Genomic DNA, 9,173 nt, shown 5'->3' with positions numbered 1-9,173 from the left:
GGCCTATTTATTTTCATTCATTACACAATATGAATAAGCTATGCAGACAGTTGTAAAGAAAGAACATCTTTTTCTTCTGTTCTCTACTTGTTATAGTTACACAGTATTAGGGGTGTGGGCTGTATTAAAAGTATCCACTGTTCTCCCATGCTCTAACACACAGTAACGATGAAATGTGTGCTGTTCTCACATTCTTCCTCTGTATGTACACATAAACAACAAGGCAGGGAAATATAAAAGGAATTTATTTTATTGTTTGGGTACATTATTGTTCAGTGTACATGTTCACATCTGAAACAAACTTTACGTGCTTGATAACTCTCCCACCCCGCAGACATCTACACGTCAATACCGATTTATATTCATAGCGGTAAGTGCTATGTAGCTCCACATAGGGGACACAGGAAGTGACATATAGCACATTCATGCGGCGTCGGAACCGCGTAGGAAATTCACAGCCGCACCGGCAGAGCTCCAGAATATGCGACTCGGCCGGCTCACACGCGGACGCGCTACAAGTGCGAGGGCCCGCCCAACGCTGCTTGCAGCTTTAATTATTATTACTTTCCAGGATTTTAATTTACCACTTACCATCAATTCAATGCAATGAAATCCCCACAATGAAACAAAACATTTGTGTTTATGGCATGTACATAATTTCCTCGTAAGAATCCCACAATGCAATTCTCCATATTTTATATACGTGAAAATTTAAGTTGTGCAATACTACACCTGTCATTGATGACATAAAATGATACTAAGTTCCAAAATCTCTTGTTTACTGCTCAATGCTCACTATAAACTACAAGGTGTGAGTTTAATGGGGACTAGTGATTTCATGGACACAGACATTAAGGTGTGAATGGGTCAGAAGAAAAACACACCTACAGCATGCCAAACTTTAAACTAGGACAGAATGTCAAGACAGCTTTGTAAGTGGCTAATATGTGGTGTTGTAGATCCCCTTCTTTTTTGGGCATTGGTTATTATAGTAAATGCTGGGATATCCCCACCACTCAGTCAGGACTAAAGACGCTTTTTGGAGGAGAGCTGAAACAACCTTAAGAAAACTACTATAGTTCCATTTACCTTTGACTTAGCATTTATAGATATCCTATGACCTAGATGACTGAAAATCTAAACATGGGACATTTAACAATATAATACACTGTAACATGCTGTAAACAGAAATGTTTCACATGGGATTTCTTTTCACTGTTTAATTTACCAAAAGTAATACTTATAGAACAAAGTGTATCAATGACTATTGCACAGTAATTCAAGGTTTCCCCCAAACCCCTAAACTGTGCTCACATGCAGTGTAGATACAGCACTAATGCACTAAATGAAAATGAAAATGTAAACCTTTGACCTGTAAGATTTACACTGTATTATTATTAAACTGAGTATTGCTATAACACACAGGCCAGGTCATGACCACATCAAGGCATCATCTTCCTGGGTGATGGAGAAACCCAAGGAAGCGCCCCGAGCAAAGACTAAGAGAACCATGTCCAGAGGCCCATCAGAGGACACACCGGACACTGATGTCACTCAGGTACAGTAGACAGACACGTTTCCAACACGTACTGTGTATGTGAAAATGTATTTTATTCATTGCTGGACACAGGATTGTTCTGCATAGAAAGTTACAAGGCAGCCAATTTTGTCAACTTCTAGCTCTCGACAAAACTCTGGCACGTGTCTAACACTAATGTCTAGCAACCGTTGCAGTTTGTGGGTTTCTGTCACAGGGTAATTCCTGAGGCAGAGGTGGTACCATCCTTACAATACATATACCTGAGAACTGACTGCCACATATACTAATACAAGCAAATAGCTAATAAGAAGTAAAATAAACAACATAAGTTATAAAACAGGCTTTCTTATAAAAGTATCTTGTAAAAGTGTGAGAGGGGATAACTTAAAACACAATTTTTTTTTTATCTACATAATAATATGTGTAAATAATATTTTGCCTGCAGAATTAAATTGTTTTAGAAGATATAGAGATTATCAGTATTTGTGGTCATGTTCTCAGTCTCAAACACACCTCAACCATGTCATGTGACTTGCTTCAGTACCAACAAATATTACTGGGACCAGTTCAGAAAATTGCACATGAATAAATAATATCCAGGAATTCACATCAACTATACTGCATGAGGACCCTGAACTATAAATGATAACAATAGCTTATGTTATATTTGGTTTGCTGTTTGTTAACTGTGTAAATGAACACCTTTTAATACTTTTTATTTGATTTAATGTTGAGTGGGGTGCCTTTATTTTATATAATTATTAGTAGAGATGCACCGATCGATTGGCCGTGAGCGGAAACAGCCGGTTTTCATCTTTATCAGCTGTGACCAGGCCGATCAGTTTCTCACACTCAATTCTGTGCTGGTCACATTCTGTTTTATTGTACTTCTGGATATTGCATATTTGCTGAATTGTAGTGGCCCTATGTACAAGCAGTGTAGTTAGGGGTTAGTACAAATTAATATATACATAGAAAAGTGCAGTTGAAATGAAGAAATCTTATGCAGTGTTCCATAAATATAACTGTGTGATGGGGAGTGAGGCAAGTGGTATTCAGTTGATTGCAGTCGACAACCTCGCCGCTAGATGCCACTACATCCTACAAGGAGAAGCAAAGAGTAAATGTAACAATTAGTCCACCCCAACCCCACACACCTAACCCTGCGAATGGGATTGTGTTTGTTTGTGTGTGTATGTATCTCTAGCAGTCATTGGAGATGAGGAAGATGGAGACCAGGGCCAGCAGCATAATCCCAGTCCCAGGCTCAGGTCTGGAGAACCAGGGCAGAGCTGCTTCTATGCCTCGGCTCAATGGTGAACTGCAGGTAACACCTCATCTTCACCACACCTGTGTTCATTTTGGAACCTAATTTTGATTTGTTTTAATCATCTGATGCAAATGCAAATTATATTCTATTCACTTTTTAGTCATTTCAATATTTGTTTTAGTCAACATATGTTTTATTATAGTTTACGTTGGTAAACTACTCTTATTACTGATGTAATGTTTCAACCACAGATGATCTTCCTCAGGTAAACGTGAAGACACCTGTACTTAATAAGCAATAAATTATGAAACATCAAAGAATTATCTTGGTATAAATCTTGGTCCTGGTATAAATGTGGCAGGTTATCTAATCAGGAGATGATGACTTGTCATTTCATCACAAATAAATAAGGTGTTCACTTCTTTACCTTTACCTGACGAAGACCATCTGAAATAATTCTAGTCACATCCACATCAAATAAAAGACTTGGGGGGGGAAAACCCATTGATTTTTATTTTTTATTTCTTGAGTTACTCACAAAGTTACTCACTACACAAGTTTGTCTTTTTTTTTTTACTTTAATTGTTTTTAGTAAGTTATTTTGATGACTACTTTTACTTCTACTTGAGTACTTGTTTTTGCAAAGTAACAGTAATTTTACTTGAATACAGTTTTTGGCTACTCACCTACCCTCTGATTGTAAGTTAAGTTTGTGCCTCTAAAGCAGACTGTAATGGTTCACAGAAAGCTTCCGTGTTATTCTGCTCTTCAGTAATACAACAAATTTAACTCTTCTCAGTAAATCCAGTTTTCATTCCCAAACTCTGGCTGAATGAATCCTCTGTCAAAAAGCCACTCTTGTTCTTGTTAGTTAGTTATTAGCAAGCATAAAGGAGCCTAGCTAAAAAGGAAAGCAGTGTTAACGGTAGAATACAGCTGGGTTGTCGAGGTTTGTATGTTGTATAGAGCGGTTAGTCAATATTGACTGCTTGAGCAATACCCCCCCCCCCCGCGCGCGCGTGCCGCAGTTACGCTGTCAGTCTGTGGGAAACACTAGTTAGAAAGCATAAGAGACTGTGAATCAGTGTCAGCTTTTTTTGGTGCAAATGAAAGTAACAACAACAGGTGCACTGGAGAGGCAACAGCAAGACAGCTTCCAAAAAAGGAATGGTTTTGCAGGTGGTGGGAACAGACAGTTGCTCTCTCATTATCCTTGCTGATTCATTGTTCTCTAGTTTTGCATTATGCTTGTGTCCTTGTCACTACTGGTAGCATAAGGCTGTACCTGCAGCCCATTCCAGTTGCACAGGTTGTACAGGTCCTCAAGGGTGGCACATCCATACGTGTTGTTGCAAGAAGGTTTGCTGTTTCTCCCAGCACAGTCTCAAGGGCATGGAGGATATACTAGGAGAGTGGCCGTTACATGGGGAGAGTTGGAAAAGGCCATAGAAGGGCATCAGTCAACCCAGCAGCAGGACATCGGCTCCTTTGTGCGAGGAGGAACAGGAGGAGCACTGCAGAGCCCTATAAAATGACCAAACTGTTAGAAATAGACACAATGAGAGTAGCATGAGGGCCTGACATCCTCTAGTGAGATCTGTGCACACAGCCCAGCATCACCGACGTGAAAGAGTCTTGAGACGCCATGGTGAACATTATACTGCCACAAGAATCCACTTTCACTCATCTTTCCGGAGTCTTGAGCTGACAGCTCGGAGCACAAACCGCCCATCGAGTGCTTGATCTGCAATCTTGATGGGGCAGGTCTCTGTGTTGTCTCAACAGTTTCTGATTTCCGTTACTTGGCCAACATAAGTCCCATTTTGGCCAGGCTAGACCTTAACCAGGAGCAGCCTTAAGTCCATATTGGGCCAACATGACTATCTTTCCTCTCCTCTGGGTGATCACCACACCCACCATGGTGCCTGGTCCAGTGGTTCTGGCTGGGTGGATCGTCTAAGGTCCGCTGCTCGTTTATCCAAACCCCGGTTTCCTTTTCCAATGACTGTATTTCTGTCATAGGTAACACGTGTTTCGACAATAAGGCTGTGAAACTCCTTAATTCATCCTCAGGTAGGGGTGTGATATTAAACAATAACGATAATTATTGCAATATCATTTGCCTCAATAACAATATAACAAATGTTCAATATCAATCAATCGTCAATAAATGTTTGATATAATTCATTTGAATTACAAACAGATTTTCTATTAAGATATTTCTTTTGTTGAGGAAAAGATTTGATAATCATATAAAAAATATTTTATCATTATAATTGTTTTGAATGTTCTACCTCAGATTTGTTAAGTGATCCACTGTTTGGCATCAAGTGTTTCTCATGTTCTGGCCATAAAGAAAAGTTTAACCACACAATTAACTATCTGGTTTCTTCTATTTTCACTTAAGATCAAAAATCAGCCAAACTTCATGTGATTATACGACCCCAAGTTTTATAATGACAATTCTAATCTACCTTCTACATTGAACCTTGTTTGGAATGTACTTACTTTAAATATTTTGAAAGGAGGCACTTGAAAATGACAAGGCAGTAAAGGAAAAATGTAAAGAAAAAAAAAGATTCTGATTATTCCGACATCACATGAATGCACCATCAGTCACTGCTCACCCCTCTCTTTGCAAGCGCGCAGCAGAAGCTACTGAGGCCAACCAGCTCTATCGGCTCGTGTGCTAAAAAATATGTGTGATCCTCTGTTCAAATATCTTTTCTTACTTCTAATAAACCAGTCGACTACTACTAATGGTACTTGTTGTTCTTCTTGTACGTATTCAACGTAGTGACGAAACACGCTATTAAATCAGTTTGTCTGAAACATGTTGGCACAACAGGTTGTTTGTCTATGTGTGGCCCTGCGATGGACTGGCGACCTGTCCAGGGTGTACCCCGCCTTTCGCATGATGTCATGGGATTGGCTCCAGCCCCCCACGACCCTGTATGCAGGATAAGCGGTTGACGATGGATGGATGGATGGATGTCGGCGCAACATGGCAATGTCCATGTAAGAGGACCCGCGGTGTATATAGATGTGGATAGAAATGGCTCAAGTTAATAAAAACATAATGGTTCATTATGTAAGGTCTTTATAGTCCACTGAAAACATAGTTATGGATATTATATTGCATTTCTGTCAATAGATCCTCCTAAATATTACACACTGAACCTTCAACACAGCTCAGGGAGTGGAGGAAAAAGTTTATACTTCTTTCTGGAATCTCGTTCTACACATGCGCAGTAGATCGGTCGGTGCCCTGGTAGCGTAGTCGGCGCACAGTCATAAAAAACAGGAGACATGAGGATGTCAGCACAGAGCCTCTGGTACCCCATCTGATTTTTTTGAAAGTATAATCCTTGCTTCACTCACTCACTCAGTGCTTTTTTATATTAGTGTCAGGGTTCGAGTTATGTGGACGCCAGTGTGAGTTCAGCTCCCATAAGGATGGTCTGAGCTCCCATGGAAGCAGTAAAATCATGCATCTGTGGGGATCTCTAATTCATTTATCAACAACCATTATTTTTAATCACAAATAATGTATTTTTCATTGTAATTAGTATGTAGGCTACTAGCGACAAGCAGTGAGTAAAATAATAACACTTATATTACCAAAAAGGGTGGAATTGCGGTCTCTCCTTGAGCAATAGTCTTTAATGGCATTTTTCAGGCCTGTGTGAGGAGGCCTACACCCTGTTGCAATATCACAGACATTTGGGGCAAATAGTGGACTGCTTTGTGTGTGTTTGTGCGTTGGCGTGTGTATGAGAGAGGGAAATGTTGAATCACGTAATAAGCAATGAATGGGCGGCACGGTGGTGCAGTGGTTAGCACTGTCGCCTCACAGCAAGTACAGTTTGCATGTTCTCCCCGTGTCTGCGTGGGTTCTCTCCGGGTGCTCCGGCTTCCTCCCACCGTCCAAAAACATGCAGGCTAGGTTGATTGGTTACCCTAAATTGTCATTAGGTGTGAGTGTGAGCGTGAGTGGTTGTTCGTCTATGTGTAGCCCTGCGATGGCCTGGCGACCTGTCCAGGGTGTACCCCGCCTTGCGCCCGATGTCAGCTGGGATTGGCTCCAGCCCCCCCTGTGCGCAGGATAAGCGGTTGACGATGGATAGATGGATGGATGGTAATAAGCAATGATCTCTCTCTCTCTCTCTCTTTCGAATTTGTGCATTTAAAGTAAATTCCTTTCACAGCCCAATTGGAAGAGCGCTTGTTGATCCTACTCTCACTGCAGATAAGTGCAGAGTAATCTGATTAGATATTGAGACGCCGTCAGCTATTTGTCCATTATTGTTTTTTCTTGTGCTGCCAACCGATGATAGTGGCTCCAAATGGCTTTGGGCCCAAGATTGACTGGGACAGTAATTGGGTTACTATAGAAGAGAGAATCTGGAGTGGGGGATTAATGAAAGGAAGTAAAGAACAACGATGAGGGGTTACCTTGTTGACTGGTTCTTGTTTTTCTCACCTTTTGGAACAGAGGGCAGGACATTCTTGAACCAATTCAATTAATGCTTGACTTTTAGGAACTGCCTGCTGACTGAGTATGATAGCCTTAGTCACAGCAGTTTATTTTTAAATCTTAAAGATTGCTTTTCTCCTGCTTAATTTGAGCTCACCTTTGCCAGGATCAGGAGATGACATCTGTGAAGACCTGTTCTACTCTTTAAGATTCTTGTTTGTGCTGTGGTGACATAGGAAACCTCAGTGAGCGAGTCAGTCTGGCTCCCTCCTCTGTTACCAGTGACGTTGAACAGCAGAGCCTGCTCTCAGTTTATTTAACCTAACTGATATGGGACATTGTTTATAATTTTGCACCTTTTAATAGATATAATGTGCAGAAATAATGTTCTTAGAGATATCTGTGAGAGTTACAGAGGCAGACTCCAGGATGTGCTGAAAGAAGTTAGTGCTGGGCAGAAACACAAAACTTTTCTATTGCAGTGCATAATTTTGTCTTATTGGCAGATGATGAAACATGTAATGAAAATCACAGAACAGTACAGCATCCAATGATTTCCTCCATGACGTTTAACTGACAGCTGTAGTTATTCTGCAGATTTTATGTGCAAGATGCGAGAAATCATAATAGCTGATGCATTTTGTCAGATAACCCAAATGCCCACCCTTCCATCCATTTTCTGCTGCTTATCATGACACTACCTTTGTATAATATATGCTTAAAAGCAAATGAATATTGTATTTATCCCATTCTAATTTTAAATATTTTTGTAAATGTGCTGTAGTGTAAAGGGAGTTTCATATCATTGTGCAGCCCTTTGTTAAACAAAATAAATGTAGCTTGTACCTTACCTGGAACCTGGCTGTGGTGTCAGCATTTTAGTCATGTTAGTCCAGACATGCCTCTCCCCAGCAACATTCCTGAGACGACCCAATAATCCCTCCATATACGTATAAGATTACAGGTACATTTTGAAAAATCAGAGATTCCTCACAGGGATTACTTTAAGCAGAAGGTTTTCATGAAACAGATAACGCAGTTGTAGCAGACCTAAATTTTATAGTTATGCATTTTAATAAATTTGTGAGAATTGATACCCAATTATGAATTTTTAAGATTCATAAAATCAAAATTTATTCCTCGTTTCAGGGCACCACCGGAGTTGTTATAATCCTAGAGTCTCCGGACCTCTAGGTAGTTTTGAATAATTATACAATTATTACTAGTGATCAGTTAGTTAATAATCGCTCAATTATCTTAAATCAGTCAGTCAGTCTCATATCTAAAGAGTCAATTCTCTTGGCAGGAACTAGAAATAGGCAACACACACAGCTCTTGATTATATTACAGTGAATTTATTCTCTAACTAATGTGATAAGATGATGGTTGGATACAGGAAACATAAACATTTGCTGAACAATTGCCTGGAGGTTCGATTGTGGGAAGCATTTGACTCATATGGCATAGAAGAGCTAATGAAAGTAAACTAATGCTATGATTGTAGGAGTTAAAATGGACATCTGATCACAGATTGTGTGTTAAGTCTTACTGCTTGTCGACAGCCTGCTTTTGGCCTGTTGCACGGGTCCCACGCTAGCTGCCTGATCCTGGCTTTTTGCTAGGGATTCTCCGGGGTTCTCCGTGTCTGATTGAAAACGCCTCCTCCGTCTGGCAATTCGGCTGTTTTCAGGTTTCCTTCGTTGTAGCTGGCGAGACCACGTGGCTTGGTCTGACCTCGGTGAAGTTGGCTCGACGAAAAAGGCTTAAAATGGAACTTGGTCGTTCCTGAATTAGTCCAGTGTAACTTAACGGACTGATAACTTTAACAAACAAAAGAAATAAAGAAAATAAAACAAACTGAAGGCAGATCGATGTCTCGGCACTTC

The 9,173-nt window shown here is 40.3% G+C and overlaps 1 protein-coding gene across 2 annotated transcripts in view; it reads left to right on the top strand.

Annotated features, from left to right (window-relative positions):
* The window catches only part of LOC123959982 (voltage-dependent N-type calcium channel subunit alpha-1B-like), a 68,850-nt gene extending 67,302 nt beyond the window's left edge, over positions 1 to 1,548 (top strand). The window contains exon 26 of one of the 2 annotated variants that reach the window (XM_046034397.1): positions 1,426 to 1,548. The gene's annotated coding sequence lies outside the window, so the exon portion shown is untranslated. The remainder of the gene's footprint in view (positions 1 to 1,425) is intronic. The other variant, XM_046034394.1, reaches the window with a different exon arrangement.
* Positions 1,549 to 9,173: the final 7,625 nt, after the last annotated feature.

This window comes from Micropterus dolomieu, linkage group LG21 (assembly GCF_021292245.1).
Source record: "Micropterus dolomieu isolate WLL.071019.BEF.003 ecotype Adirondacks linkage group LG21, ASM2129224v1, whole genome shotgun sequence".
Taxonomy (NCBI): Eukaryota; Metazoa; Chordata; class Actinopteri; order Centrarchiformes; family Centrarchidae; genus Micropterus; species Micropterus dolomieu.
This window is presented reverse-complemented; position numbering and strand designations above follow the sequence as displayed.